Raw genomic sequence first — 16,410 nt, 5'->3', positions numbered from 1 at the left:
ATTCCTTTGCAATCTGGGAAAAAACAAGATGTCCCCTTTCTCTACTTCTATTCAACCTAGGACTGGAAGTTCTAGCCAGCACAATAAGAAAATAAAAGAAAATGAAGGCATGTAGATCTAAAAGAAAGATACAAAGGGTCCCTATTGCAGATGATATGATAGTCTGCATGAAAAAATCTCAAGGCATTTGCAAAAACAAAACAAAATAAAACAAGACAAAACAAACAAGCACACGAACAAAAACCTCCTAGAACTAAGAAAGTTGCAAGATACAAGACCAACCCAGTAATATTTTTATATACTCACAATGAACATACAGAAACTGAAATTAAAAATACAATATCTCATACAATCAGTAACACAAAATAAAATTCTCAGGTGTAAATCCAACAAAACACTTATAGGATTTGTATGCTGAAAAAGACAAAGCTGAAAAGAAAAATCAAAAATAAAAATAAAGACAGACATACCATGTTCATGGATTGGAATACTCAACATAATAAAGGTGTCAATTCTTCCAAATTGGTAAACAGGCTTATCACAGTTACTATCACAATTTCAGTAAGATTTTTTGTGAACATAAATAAGATTATTCTAAAATCTACATAGGAAAGCAAAGGAACTAGAATGGCTAAAACAATTCTGAAGATAAAAAACATAATGAGACCTATCAGTTTATCAGACTCCAATACTTAATATATAGGTACATTGCTCAAGACTCTGTGATACTGGTAGAGAGAGAGACACATTGATCATCAGAACAGAGTAGAGAGCCCAGAAATAGCCCCACACAGGTGTGGTCAACAGATTTTTGACAGAGGTGCAAAAGCAGTCCAGTGAAAGAATGATAGTCTTGTCAACAAATGGTGCTGGGTCAATTGGATATCCATAAGCAAAAAAATGTACCTTGATCTAAACCTTACACTTATTACAAAAGCTAACTCAAAATGGATCATAGATTTAAATGTAAGGGGTTTATACCCCCTTTACATTTAAATGAAGTTTTTATATTTAAATGAAATACCCCTTTACATTTAAATAAAACTTTTACAAGATAACATAGAGAATATCTTTGGAACCTAGGGCTTGGTGAAAAATAATTTAAAATAATAGCAAGGCGTGATCTATAAAAGAAAAACATCAATAAAGAGGACCTCATTAAAATGAAGCCTCGCTCTGCAAAAGACACTATGAAGAGGGTGAAAAGATGAAAAGACAAGCTATAGACTGGAAGAAAACATTTGCAAACTGCAGATCTGACAAAAGAGCTCATAACTAGAATTTGTAAAGATTATATTAAAACTTGACAGTAAGAAAATCAAACAATTCAAATAGAGTACGGGCTAAAGATACGAAGAGGACACATGGATAATGGCACATGCCAGCCATTAGGGAAATGCAAATAAGGTCATGATGAAATTTCACTACAGATCTATGAGAACAGCTAGAACAAAAGGTAGTGCCAATGCCAAATGTTTTTGTAAGGATGTGGAGAAACTGGATCACTCTAGCAGGAATGTTACATGGTACAGTCACTGTGGAAAAGAATTGGGCAGTTTATTAAAAAATTAAACATACAATACCAAACAATTCAGCAATTGCACTCCTGGGCATGCATCCCAGCAGAATGAAAAATAAATTCATCCCTGTGGAATTCCATGGAATGTCCACAGAAAACCTGCACATGATTGACCACAGCAGCCTTACTTGTAATAGCCAAAACCTGGAAACAGCCAAAATACACTCGCTAGGTGAATCACTAAATGGATGGTGGCACATCTACCAAGGAGTTTTACTCAGCGACAAAAAGAATCCACTGTTGATACATGCAACAGCTTGATTGAATCTCCAGATTATTATGCTGAGTGAAAAACCCCAAAATCTGTATGATTTTTGTGGCAGGCCAGGTCTCACTAACAACTGGTTCGGTACTGACTGAGTGGTTAAGTTAAATATTAGAAACCAGTGCCCTTATACAAAGGTTGGGATGTAACAAAAGTGCATTAGGAGTTTGGCCTAGGCCTTTCCTGGGCCTTAAAGCATGACAGAATAATGAAGGAATTCTTAACAGGGCCCATTTAAGATTAAACAAGTTTTATTGTGGGTCTGAAGAAACTCCCCAGGCCTCCACAAACAAGTTTATTGGGGGTCTGAAGGAACCCCGTGATTCAGCAGGAGACAAAATAAGGGTAATCACCTCAGCACCTGGACCCATTTAGATTAAGTAAATTTACTGAGGCTCCAGAGGAAGGTCTTCAAGACTCAGACCTAATTTACAGATTAAAATAAGTTAATCACTTATGCCTTTAGATGAATGCACACTTACACATAGATATATAGCTTAGAAGGTATATAAACTCGGAACAACTTCGTAATTTTGAGTTCGTCTGGTGATAATTTCCAGGTCTTCTCCCTATTACTGGTTACAGAAATAAGAACTCTTTTACTCCCCAGTTCATCTGCATCTTGCTATTGCGCCACAAGAAATAGCAGCCTCCCGCTCAGTTTGGTCCGGGAACAATTTCACTTACATAATATACATGGAGATGGGAAACATTAGTGGTTGCCAGGGGCCAGGACTGAGGGGCTGGTGGTGAGAAAGAAATGGGTGTAAACATAAAGGAGACTAGGGAGATCTTTGGGGCAATGAAATCGTTCTGTAACTTGATTGCAGTAATGGTGACATGAATCTACACATGTGATGAATGGCACAGAACTACACACATCACACACACATACACACAACATGCTGTACGATGTCAATTTCCTGGTATTGATATTAAGTTATGTAAGATGTAACCATTGGAGGAACTGGGTGAAGGGTACGTGGAACTCTCTGTACTATCTTTACTTATACTTGCAAATTCCTGTGATTCTACAGTTCTTTCTCAATAAAGAATTAGAAATTTAAATAATCAAAAATCAGAAAACCCACTTTTCGTCTGTGGGTGTGAAAAATTTAACAAGAGATGCCCCTCTGTTCCACTAGGCAGTTTAAAGGGTAAATGTGTTCTAAAGACCATGGAGAGTAGACCCTCAATGAGAAGGAACCAAGTTATCCCCGCATTAGGCAAGTGGGTGGCAGGAAACTGCACATAGAAATACCGTGGACTTGTTTGGAATCACGTTGCTGTTCCTGGAGCCTACGGTCTCAATGACGATTGGCTTTTTTCTAAGCTATTCTCTTTCCAGACAATGCAATAGAGCGCACAGAACTCCAAAACCTTGAGCCACAAATCCCAGGATCCCATGGTGGTGACTGGGGAAGCTGGAGGAAGGCTGGGGGCTGCAGGCTGTCTGCGTGCAGAGAGACATGCTCAGGGCTGGTGGCTGCCTTGGCCGTTTCCTGCTTCGTGGAACTGAGCCGGCACCAGCACTTCTTGCCATTTCTCAAGTGGCTCATTGCCCTTAACTCTGACTTTTAGATGACCGCATGGCTCCCAGCTGGAGTCTTTATTTTTCCAGAATTTATCCACTTATCTCCTCTTGGTTAGTCTGAGCATCTAAACTTAAAATCATAATGCTCCAACATTTTTTCCTTCCTTTTTTCCCTTTTATTTATCCTTAAATGCCTATGTACCCATTACAGTCAATGAAGCCCTGGTACATCCTACAGTCCCCACAACTTTTATTGAATGGAATTAACTCTATTCTTTATGAATTACAGATGATTCTTGCTAACACAGTGGCATCTATTTTCAGGTGATTATAAAGGATTCTGAATTACCTTTGGGGCTTCAGACAGCAGGTTAGGCCCTGCAGGCAGGCGGCTTTTGGGTTTATCATTTACCTCTGCTTTTATGTGGTTTTGCAAGATCCTAAGGCCACAACTAGGATCTTACATCTGGGGGCTTTCCTAATTAGAGATTGCAGTCCTAAAGCAAAGATCAGAAGCTGTCTTAGACTCCTTGGGTTGAAGGACTCTGGTCATTTTGTTTCTTCCCTTATTGTTTGGGACAGCGAGAGACAAGAGAGTCAGGGGGAAGGGAGGCTGGGATGGTGTTGATGAGCTTGTTTGCTGGGTTTATGAAAGACTGAGGGCATTTATAAAGAAGAGCTTTAATGTTTCTTAAGTACAATTCTTATTAGGCGACTGTATAAAATTCCATTTTAATCGTTAAAAATGGCGGTGCAGGTGGTCATTTCACATGGCTCAATGTAACACATTCTCTAGGGAAACAGCCTTTCTTCCTCTGTCCTTTCCCTACTGAAAACACACAGTCATCTTTCCTCTTTTGGTCCCTCGACACCCTCTTCCAACAAGCCTCCTCTCATCCCAGTGCTTCCATCCTAACCAACCACAATATTTACCAGTTCCCAGGAGACAGCAGTATTTGATGTGGTTTGCAAACATCAGCATTGTAGACCAAATGGGAATGGGCTCAACAGGGAGCTGATGGGAGAGAATTCTCCTGGTGTGAACCCTTCAGGCTTCCCAGTGGCAGTAAAAGGAGGAGGAGGAGGAGAAGGGGAGATGACCATGAATGAGCCTTCTGCACAGCTTCATCCTGAGATTCCAGCTCAGGCACCCAGGGATTTGCTTTCCTGTGCTCCTGAGTCAGGTTTCTTATACCCAGGGCCCGTGTTGTTCCTTTCTTGGTTCTGGAGGACAATCTAGCAAGCTCATTGGCAGCATCCTCCTCAGCAAGTCCGAGTCACAGCCTCTTCCACTTTGCTAAGCCAGTTTCCATCCCTTCATCCACTTCTCCTCTCCCAAACGCTTGCTGAGCTGTCTTTCTCCCTAATGTCGCTGCTCCAGCTTTCTTCGTCCCTTTGGCCTTCAAATCTTGTAAATGTATTGCCACTAGAGTGGAGTTTCAGGAGTGTGAGAAGGTAAGTGTGGTGAATGCAATATATTCAGGTGCAAAATGCATTGGGTTTTAAAATAATCTCATTTTAAACAATAATAACAACAGCACAACCCTTCATTAGACAACTTCCTCCTGCCACAGCTACCATCTTACCTCTTTCCTCTCCTTCCTAGAAAAGTACTATTTCCTCTCTCTCTCTTCAGCTCTCTCCCATTTAGCTTAGAATCCGTTACTGCAAGCACAGCACCTCCTGCTAACGCTGCCTAGGCCCTCGGTGCCTACGCCCACTGCCCTTCTCCTCCACTGTGACCGCCCAGCCAACTCTGCCAGTATGGATCCTGCTTTGGGGCAGTCGTTTTTCCCTAGATCATCTCTTGATTCTCATGTCTGCTACTCCTTTGCTCTACTTTGCAGATGCCGCTGGTTTTACTCAGGGCTGCACCTAGGGCCTTCTCGTGTTTAATTTTCTTTTTAATTTCCGTAATAATCATGCATCATTCACAACTTCACTCCTCCCAATTCATGCCTCACACTGTAGCCAAAGGGGTCTTCTCAAAGTGCCCCTCTATAGCTCCCCAGCTCCTGGGGTGAAGTCCACACTCTTCCACGGCCTACGTGCCCTGTGTATCCTGGCTCCAGCCATCTCTGCCTTGTCACACCTGTACTCTCTCAGCTGTCTCCCCCCCACCTTCAGAGAGCTCATTCTTGTCGTGCTGCCTCCTGCCACAGGGCTTTTGCTGTCCTCCCTCCTTAAGTGTTTGCTTCTTTGCTTACCACATGAAACCCCACACATGTTCCAGGCAAGTGGCCCTTCCTGCAGGAAGCCTTCCGTGATATGTCTGATTTGCTCCATATTACCTCCTGGCCATTGAAGAGGTAAATCTCCCCTAATTCTCCTTCCCTCACCCCAAATTGGATTCTGCATCTGCCTTCAGACCTTGCTCCCCACTCTCCAGAGGGCTTGGATCTCTGTTACACTTGAGTAACACATCTGTGAGATTTTTCCTTCATTCAAGCCAGTTTCAAGGCATGGTGCAGAGGGTCGTTTCTGTCCTCCCACGTGGTAGAAACATAGTTTTTATTCACCGCTGCCTGCTTTGGCATGATGACATTTCCTGACCTTTCTAGGGGAGGGGAGGATTTATCTTTTTTTAAATTTAGCTATTTTCAGTCTCACCCTGGCATGCCACAACCACCTCCACGCCAGGACCTGGCATTCAGGAGCCCCAGAAGATCTCCTGGGGAGTCCTGCATCCAGACCTGCCTGCTTACCTGGTCTCAGCTTGATGAGTATCAGCTTGATGACCCTCCTGGTTGGGACTGGAGCTGCGGAGGTGGCCAGATGTGCCCAGCAGAGCCACAGTGCAGAGAAAGAACCAGGTTTCATCTAATTTACAGTCTTCCAGGGTCAAGAGATTTTTATTCACCAAATTAAAATGGTTGACAGTTGGTTGCTTAATATAAGCAGGCAGGAGGGACCAGGGCCCTGGAGAATAGACAGCCACTTTGGACAGATTCCAAAACCTCGAGACAGTAGAAATGTAGGCTCAGCAACTCCGTGGTCCTGAAGTTCAAGAGGACCCTGAGAAAAGGGTGGAGAAAGAGACTGTGTGTGTGTGTGTTTGTGTGTGTGTGTGTGTTTGTGTGTGTGTGTGTGTATGTGTGTGCAGCAAGGGTCTCAGAATGTTACAAGGCAGTTTTCTGTAGGCAGGACAGGCTGATTTGAAGTGGTTGCCCTGTTTATCTCCATCGGACTCCTTGCTGATCAGTTGTTTCTGATGCCTTGGGGATCTCACAATGTATCTGGAATGTTTTACGCCAATTGCCACTTTGGTTACTAGTATTTTCTCTTTTCTTTTCTTTTTTTTTTGAGATGGAGTCTCATTCTGTTGCCCAGGTTGGAGTGCAGTGGTGTGATCTCGGCTCACTGCAACCTCTGCCTCCCGGGTTCAAGTGATTCTCCTGCCTCAGCCTCCGGAGTAGCTGGGATTACGGGTGCCCACCACCACACCCAGCTAATTTTTGTATTTTTAGTAGAGACAGGGTTTCACCATGTTGGTCAGGCTGGTCTTGAACTCCTGACCTCAGGTGATCCACCCGCCCGCCTCAGCCTCCCAAAGCACTGGATTACAGGCGTGAGCCCCTGCGCCCGGCAGTTACTGGTATTTTCAATCCATTTTCTACTATGTTGGAAGAAAATTTAAGATGAAAATGCTGTTTTTTTCTCCCACTATCAATCTTATTTGATTCAGATGTCAAGAAAGCAAGGTGTTTTCTGTGTTAACCTAGAATTTTAAAACATTGCTGCTGATATTATATTATGCTCACCTCAATTTTCAGGACAGTAGCCATGCTGTGAGCACCCACAAAGTGGGAGATTAGATCCACTCATTATTCAAGCAACATCTATTTATATTCCTGTTACTTTTAATGAAATGTTCAACATCAACTTGCTACATTCATCAGTGTTCTTTCTGCCACGCACTCTGTCATATAGAGAGTAAATTCCAGTGCCCCGTAGAAAGAAACTAGAACACAGGGTTTGGGCATCTAAATACTTTCTGCTCTCCCTCCCTCTCTCTGTACCTCCCATCTATTATTCATTGATTTATGTATTTAATCCATTAACTAATGTTGCCATGCCAGGCCCAGAACTGGCACTGGGAGCACAGTGACGAATGGGACCAAATATCTGTCCTCAAAAAGCCTGTAATCTAGGAGCGAGCGAAGAACAGAAGACAGAAGTGGTGACAAGTAGGACAGCTGCTCTCAAGGAGGAGCAGCAAGACTGCAAGCCTGCAGGGTGGGGCAAAGGCCTCCTGACAGAGGAGGGGCTCGCCCTCCCGCTTGCAGGACACACACACACACACAGGCGCGTGCACGCGTGTGGCACAGCCCCCAGCCCCTAGCTCAGGGGCGCTGGGAAATGGAGCCAGCCTGGAATGCTCCAGCTCTCTGAGCATTGCCATCTCTGTGTGTGTGTGAGAGTGCATACACGTGTGTGTCTCTCTCTGTATTTATATGTGCATGTTTGTGCATGTGTAAGTGAGTGTGTGGGCATGTAAGAATGTGTGTAAAATGTGTGTATGTCTTGTGCAGTGTGTAGTGTGTGTGATATGTGTGTGCGGTGTGTAGTGTGTGTGCCTGTGTGTGTGGTGCGCATATGAATATAAGTATGTGTTATGTAGTGTGTGTTCTGTGTGTAGTGTAGTGTGTGTGTGTTTCTATGGTGTGTGTGGTGTGTGTGTGGTTTTTGTTGTGTAGTGTGTGCTTCTGTAGTGTGTGTATGTGGTATGCGTGTGGGATATAGTGTGTGTGGTGTGTATGTATAGTGTAGTATTGTCTGGTGCATGAGTGTGTTGTGTGTGGTGTTGTGTGCATGTGCTTGTGTGGTGTGTGGTGTGTGTATTTGGTATGTAGTGTATATCGTGTTTGTATTGTGTTGTGTGCATGTGCTTGTGTGCTGTGTGGTGTATGTGGTATGTAGTGTATATGGTGTGTGTATTGTATTGTGTGCATGTGTTTGTGTGGTGTGTCTGTGGTATAGACTGCACATATTTGTGTTTTGTGTGTTGTGTGCTGTGTAGTCTGCATGTGTTTGTGTGTGATATGTGTATTGTGTAGTGTGTGTTGTGTAGTCTGCATATGTTTGTGTGGTGTGTGTTGTGTGTTGTGTAATCTGTACGTGTTTGTGCATTGTATGTGGTGTGTTGTGTGCATGTGTTTGTGTGTAGTGTATGGGTGTGTTGTGTAGTCTGTATATGTGGTGTGTGTTGTGTTGTCTGTGTGTGTGGTGTGTGTTGTGTCATCTGTGTGTGTTTGTGTGTGGTGTGCATTGTGCACTGTAGTGTTGTGTAGGTTGTTGGGTGGTCGTGAGGTGTGGTGTGTGCATGTGTTTGTGTGTGGTATATGTATGTGTTGTGTGTTGTGTAGTCTGTGTATGTGTAGTGTGTATTTTGTGTGTTTTGTGTAGTTTGCATGTGTTTGTATGGTGTGTGTGTTGTGTAATCTGCATGTGTTGGTGAGTTGTGTATGGTGTGTTGTGTGCATGTGTTTGCATGTGGTTTATGTGTATATGTTGTGTAGCCTGTGTGTATTTGTGTGTGGCATGTGTTGCATCATCTGTGTTTGTGTGTGGTGTGTGTGTTGTGTAGGTTGTTGAGTGGTTGTGGGGTGTGGTTTGTGCATGTGTTTGTGGTGCATGTATGTGTTGTGTGTTGTGTAGTCTGCATATGTGTGATGTGTGTTTTGTGTGTTGTGTAGTCTGCATGTGTTTGTTGTGTGTGTGCTGTGTAGTCTGTGTGTGTTTGTGTGTGTGGTGTGTGTGGTGTGCATTATGTAGTTTGAAAGTGTGTGTTGTGTGTTGTGTGCATGTGTTTGTGTGTGGTGTATGTAAGTGTGGGTTCTGTGTTGTGTAGTGTGTGTGGGGGCTTTGGTGTGCATTGTGTAGTTTGTGTGTTGTGTGTTTTGTGCATGTGTTTGTGTGTGATGTATGTGAGTGTGTTTTGTGTAGTCTGTATGTGTTTGTGTGGTATGTGTGACTGTGTGTGTGGCACGTGAACGTGTGAGTGTGTGTCTGCGTTGCAGGGGCCGGCAGTGGGAAGGGAGAGATGCTGAGGATCCCCGCCTGGCTCCTGGAGGTATCCCGGCCTTTTTGCAGGCTTCACAGCTGGTGGATGTCCTGGCCCGGGGGCATTAGACAAGCAAGGCTGCAATGATGAGGCTGGAGCGCCAGACCCCATGGAATCAGGGAGCTGGGGACCTTAGCTTCCTGAGGTGGCTGGATGAGACTCTGCTCACCCTGAGGAGTGGCACCTAGAAGGAGCAGGCGGGAAGATCCCAAGTGGACATTTTCTTTACAGCTGGTGGTTAATGTTCCTAGACAGGCTCAGAGAACTTGTTGGATAAGCCCGATCACCTCCACTTCTGAATATATTGGATCAGTGTCCCTGCATTGATGCCGTTGCAGCGTCCTCATTTTCCAAGCGCCCATGGCCCAAGAAAAGGCCAAACAGGACCTATAGGTGTCTGAGGAGGCTGAGAAGAGAGGCTGGAGGCTGACTGCTGGTTTTGGAGACTACCCTGGGGCAGGGGGCTGAGGAGGGGCTGCGGGGAGCAGTGAGACCTCTGGAGGCTGCACAGTGGTTCACAAGCATGGTGCACATTTAAATCCAGAGGAACTTAAAGCAGCACTTTCACCACACCAGCCCAACTGAACACGAATTTCAGGCTTTGTGGTTTTGATCCCCAGGTAATTAGGTTTGTGATCAAGGTTGAAGACCAGGATCTGCTGGGTTCGTAGTGTGGTCCTGGGATCACCTGTGTCTAGACTGTCCAAGTTACTGATCTAGATCCTTAGACCTAACACAGACTTGGGGTCTGAGGCAGTGGGGTGGGCCTGGAAACCTGTAGGACAATGCAGTTAATAGGTTATTTTTAGTTACACTCCAGTCAAACCAAACATATTGGGCTCCACATAGGGCAAGGGAAATGTAAAGAAAGGATGCTTGGCTGGCAAAAAAGGCAGGTGGCCCCACTAAGCATCAAACATGTGGCAGGCATAAGCCTGAGCTCTAGGGGGGTACAGCCATGAAAAGAGCAGGTTCTGTTGTCAAAAACATGTGGGAGGCAGACAGCCTAATTAACATGTACAATAAAGTGTGCAAATGCTGCATGTGCAGTGCAGCGTGAAAATGATACATGTATGACACAGAGTATATATGCTGCGTGTGTGATACAGGATGTGAGCAAAACATGCATGCTGCAGGGTGTATCATACCCTGGGAGTAGGCGATGCATGTATAATGCAGAGTGTGAATGCTACATGTATGAGGCAGGGTGTAAATGCTGCATGTGCAATGCTGGGTGCAAATGCTTCATGCCGTTGGGCCCTGGCACTAAGGTATGTGCTGGTATCTCCCCAGTGTAGTGATGTCTCAGAACCTGAAGGATGAAACATTGGTCAGAGTTCTTGGTTGCAGACAACAAAACCCACTTAAAAAAAAAGAAAAAGCTGGATGGGTCTTAGTAAATTATATTAGGTGGCTCCCACCTAATATAATTAAGTGGAACAGAGACCCAGCCTGGTCTCTACCTAGCCAGGAATTAAGCAGCCCTAAAACCACCAGCGACATCCAGAGAGACGCTCCGGGGAAAAGCTGTTGCTGCTACCTCTGGCTCTTAGCAACCTCGACACGGAAGCCTGGTCCCCACCATAGCTTCTCCCAAAGCAAACTAATGCCCCAGAAGCTGACCTCAGGGGCTCCGAGGCGGAGGAGCTGTGTGAGAGCCGCGGAGCCGGGAATGGCAGGCACAGGTTGGTTCTGGGTTTCCTGTTGCCCTTCCCTGCTGAGTTTGGTCAGTTACTTCACTCTGGTGTGACCAGGCAGCCTCTCCCTGGGGCCCCGGGGTGCCCACCGTGAGGAGGTGCTTCCTCCGCGGCCTTCACAGGGAAGGAAGGCAGAGGCGGGGAGGCCTGGCCTGGGCCGACCGCTGAGGCTGCAAGAAACGCCACCCTCTGGGCGCCCGGAGCCCTGCGCCGGGGACAGAGGCAGACTGTGGTGGGTGGACAACACCGCGCTTACTCTGGGGGATGTTTTAGAAACTGTAGATTGTTAGCTTGCTTTCTATAAACATTATATTATCCATCAACGGCAAGCATACTTGGAGGTCTATTTGTGTGCGCCGGCATAGGCAGTCAGGCAGAAACAAGCTTTGTCAAGAACACAGAAGGGGAGGCCACGGTGGGGAAAATGGCGGAGGGGAGGGCGAGAGCGGAGAAGCCCGAGAAGTCGCAGCGAGCTGGAGCCGCCAGAGGACCGGAAGAGGAAGCAGAAAAACCTGTGAAAACGAAGACCGTTTCTTCTAGTAATGGAGGGAAAGCTCCAGTCGCAGCCCTGAGAAAGGTCAGCTGAAGGAGCTGCAGACCTCCCCACGGAGTCTACAAAGATCTCCACACTGGATTTGCTGTAGGTAGAGGACAAAGAAGGCATCAGCCATGGCCATCACACTCGGGTCAGGGAGTGAACCGGGGGAAATGCTTCCAGAAGCAAAGATGAGGATGAAGAATTCTGGAAGGGATATACCAACATCAGCTGGACCAAACTCCTTCAATAAAGGAGTTTGGGTTTTGTGATAACCAGAAGTTATGGGAGCAAAATATAAAATCTCACCATGGAAATGTCGGTGAACAAGACAATTAAATGATGTGTTTTGAAATTGGGATGGGGGTGGGTGTAAAGTTAAAAGAAACACTTTCCTGTTTTAAATAATGGTAAAAGGCAGAGCGTGGTGGCTCACACCTGTAATCCCAGCACTGTGGGAGGCCGAGGTGGGCAAATCGCTTGAGGTCAGGAGTTCAAGACCAGCCTGGCCAACATGGTGAAACCCTGTCTCTACAAAAAATACAAAAATTAGCTGGGCGGGATGGCAGGTGCCTGTAATCCCAGCTACGAGGGAGGCTGAGGCAGGAGAATTAATTGAACCTGGGAGGCAGAAGTTGCAGAGAGCTGAGATCGCGCCATTGCATTCCAGCCTGGGTGACAAAGCGAGACTGTCTCAAAACAAACAAACAAACAACAACAAAAAGAATGCTATAAGACATTTTGGGAGCAGCTTTATTTTTTTTCTTTTCCATTTTTTTAAAAAAGATTGAGAGGGACACGAATAAATGAGAGCTTGAAATTAAAAAACAAAAAACAACACTCTTTCTAAGGCCTTGCTCCTCAAAGTACCCACAGCAGAGAGCACTGGGAGCTCCTAAGAAAGGCAGAGTCCCCAGCCCCGCCCACCTGGACCTCCTGCACCAGAATCTGCATTTTAAGGAGACCCCACAGGAGTTTCCTGGGAACACTGAGGTAGAACAAGCTCTGAGCTGGAGCTGTTCTCAGCCTGTGTGCAGAAACACCTGGGGAGCTATTCACTCCCAGGTCCAGGGCACAGCCCAGACCAGTGGAACCAGTGTGCCTGAGGGTGTGGGGGAGGGCGGGTTGCATGGACATCTGTTAATTTTTCCCCAGGCAAGCAGGGCTGAGCATCTGCTCCAGGCTCACCCACCAGATTTAGCTCACCTGAGCCTGCATCTCCATCTACCTGCATAGTTGTGAATCACGGTCCTTGCCTGACATTCATGTCTGGACCCTGTGGATCCAGAACCTTCCACTCTACCCTCACTCTCCTGCGTGGCCTCTCCAACTCTCAACAGAACTGCATCTTGAAACCCTCCTGCATATACCACACTCGGGCCATTCCGCATCCATTAGCCAGCACCTCTGGGTGCAGGCCCGGGCAGTGTCGTCTTTCAATTCATTCATCCCACCCACATGCTGCCATCCACCTCCCCGCACATCCTCACCTGCCATCCCCCCAGGTAAGAGTCCTTCGTGCATTATTATAAACCCCCATTTCCTGTCCCTGCTACAACTTTCACCCTCCCTTCTCCTGTCACCTGTGGGGTCCTTGGCAAATATTTGAGCTTGGTTTAATCAAACTCTGTGCTTACTTCATTCCTGCCTCCAAGCAGCCCAGTGCAGGTGGAGGAACTGCGGAATTCTTGCTAACTAGTCTCACGTTACACTCCCGAGTCAGCACAGCCCTGAGAGGTGACGACCTTCCCTGGTCGATTTGTTCATCCTGCGCAGACGCGGTCACTTCGCCTCTCCTTCATACTCGAATGTCCTCTGCCCTCGCCCTTCTCATCACTCGCAGCTGAGAACCTGGCTCCTTTTTCACTGGGAGAATAGGGGATAACAAAAGGGACCAGTTACAGGCTCCCACATCTTGTCCACCAACCACTGGCTGTGTCCCAGATGGCGCCTTCCTCCCTGCTGAAGTGGAGAAACTCCCAAAGCTTCCTTGGCCAGGCTCACCGTGGGCTCCTGAGCCATCTGTCACTCTTGGTCAGTGGCCTGGCTGCTGTACGTCCCCTGCTCTGAGGCATGGTCGCCGGCTCCTTTCTCCTGGCTGGATCCTGTCGGTGTTCAGCATGCGGGGGATGGCCCTCCGTCTGTCTGTGGACAGTAGATGCTGCCAAAACCCCTGCTGCTTCTCCTCCATTCTCCCTGGGACCCGCTGGGGTCAGGCTTTGGTTCCCACCATCCTACCAGACTGTCTGACCTGTCAGAGGGTTTAACACAGGTGGCCATGTCCTGCTTCTGGAAATACTCTTCATGTATGGAGTGGCCCTCCCTTACCTGCCCTGCCTTACTGCACCTCCTCCCAGACTCCTTGGCTGGATCCCTCCCTCATCTGGCTACTCAACCCGTGCAGCCCCTGCTCAGCCTCCACTTTTCTGTCCTCCACTTTCATCCCTGGGCTTTAAACCCCACCTATGTCCTGCCAAATGCTACCTGGAGACCCCCAGCCTCAATCCTCCCTGAACTCCAGACTCTACATGTCCAATGGACATCCCAAACTGAATAGACAACAGCATATATACATGCATTCAACACACGCATATGACACAGGTATGCATGAGTGCATGCTTGTGAATTCAACATAGTCCTCTCAAATCAATATATATACCAATTTACTTAGGCCCATAAGCTTCATACATAGGTGCATACATCTGTCTATTTCAGTCCTAAAAATTTTGCTTGCTGAGTAAAGATTGTGGGAATTGTTTTGCTTATTTTATTAAAATCCAGCTGTATTTATAACTATTATTTTTTTCCTGCCCATGATTCTTTGTAGGCGTGTGGACTGATGATTATCATTTTCAAAGCAAATAAACAGAGCCTTCACTATGGGCTCTTTTGGAAGTCAAAACACTTCCCATGTTTAGTTTCCTGCTTCTCCACGCCAAAGACATGCTGAGAGAATACAGGGGGAGCTGAAGGCAAACAACATAAACTTATGTTTGAGAAGCACCTTTTACTCTATGAAATATAGTGAATGTAAACTGTAAATGGAACAAGCTTTCAGAGTCCCTGCGGGGCAAGAGTTGGGGAGGGAAGAGCTGGCTGGTCAGGGAGGATGCACTGGATAGAAAAACCGTCACATTGGCCGGGACATTCCAGGACATCAGGGAGACCACACAACAGCCCACTGCATCCTGGGGTTCTGCTTCTTACCTGAAAGTGGTGGCAACAGGGGCCCCTCGGCGCTCCTGTGACTGCAGAGGACAATTTGCTCTTTTGTTTGTTTTTTGAGACAGGGTCTCACTCTGTCACCCAGGCTGGAGTGCAGTGGCCTGATCTCTGCTCACTGCAACCACCACCTCCCGGGTTCAAGTGATTCTTCTCCCTCAGCCTCCCTAGTAGCTGGGACTACAGGAAACTGCCACCGTGCCTGGCTAATTTTTATATTTTTAGTAGAGTCGGGGTTTCACCATGTTGGACAGGCTGGTCTCAAACTCCTGACCTCAGGTGATCTGCCTGTATTGGCCTCCCAAAGTGCTGGGATTACAGGCATGAGCCACCTGGCCCAACCTGACAATTTGTGTTTACAGCTACATCTTTAACACAAACATCCAAAGAAGATTTCACTGAGCAGGATCCTGGGGATGGCTGGAAATGACAGCTGGTGGCCAGAAGCCCTGGAGGAAGCCCCCTAGTACAGGACTCTGAGCAGCCTTGAGGGCATGTGACCCAGGAAGAACAAAGATAAAACATGGCCAGACCACACCCTGGGGTGCAGCAGTAGCAGAGGACGATGGCATGGGCAGAGGTCAGCTTGCTGCAGGATTTGGGACTGAGTGCCCAGAGCAGGGGCTGGCCCTAGAGGAACCACATGCATTGGCAGGAATGTGATGCACCAGGACTCAGCTGTCCTAATCAGGGTGAAACACAAACTCTGAGGTGAGTTACAGGAAGGACATAACCATGAACCATGAGATCCAAGGTGACGGTGAAGCATTTTGGCCAGTTGAGAGGTGGGGAATCTGCCACAGGGTAGCCTGACTGTGTGAGAGCTGATAACAGCACTGTAGATGGCTCCCAGGAAGGTGCAGGTAGAATCCTGGCCCCAAACAAAACCCACCTTGGGGCAGAGGGAAGGCAGTTCAGCTCCCACACTGGATGGGATACCAGGAACTGAGGTCAAAGACTTGCTAGAATGGCCTTGATCAGGGCAGGATGTGGCCAGCTATGGTGACTAGTTGGTCATACTTCCAGGAGGGAGTTCCTCTCTGGAAAGATGGCCAGACATGAAAGCGTGGGGCAATGGGCAAGGCCAGTGTCCTGCCCCAGGACCCAGAGCTGGGACCTCAGAGAGGACAGGTCTCTGCCCAGCTGGCTGGTACAATGCCATATTAACGTTACAAATTATAACAAAGGAATGCTCGGACTGTCTCCTGACACTATGAATACACGTCCCTTTAAAAAAAAATTAAATTTGAAGGTACTTCGAAATGATAGATGAGGACAATGCAATCAGGAGAAGCAAACACCATGGGAATAAATTCCATCCGGAAACCAGGGTGGGCCTCATTTTGGACACTTTTCAATGATGACTCTTGAAGCAGCGATGTTTGGCTTTGGCATAGGGTTAAACGAAAGGTTGACATTCAGGTTAATCTGTGAATTTGTTTATGAGGTTCTCTCTCCTCCCTTTAGTGCCTGCTCTCTCTGAGATGTATTCTGCACTGGAAGGATTTCTGAGT

At 46.7% G+C, this 16,410-nt stretch overlaps 1 pseudogene; it reads left to right on the top strand.

The window, feature by feature from the left end:
• The first annotated feature begins 11,563 nt into the window (after positions 1–11,563).
• Positions 11,564–12,013, top strand: LOC123569231 (PEST proteolytic signal-containing nuclear protein pseudogene; annotated as a pseudogene).
• The last annotated feature ends 4,397 nt before the right edge of the window (positions 12,014–16,410 follow it).

Source organism: Macaca fascicularis, chromosome 15 (genome assembly GCF_037993035.2).
Source record: "Macaca fascicularis isolate 582-1 chromosome 15, T2T-MFA8v1.1".
Taxonomy (NCBI): domain Eukaryota; kingdom Metazoa; phylum Chordata; class Mammalia; order Primates; family Cercopithecidae; genus Macaca; species Macaca fascicularis.
This window is presented reverse-complemented; position numbering and strand designations above follow the sequence as displayed.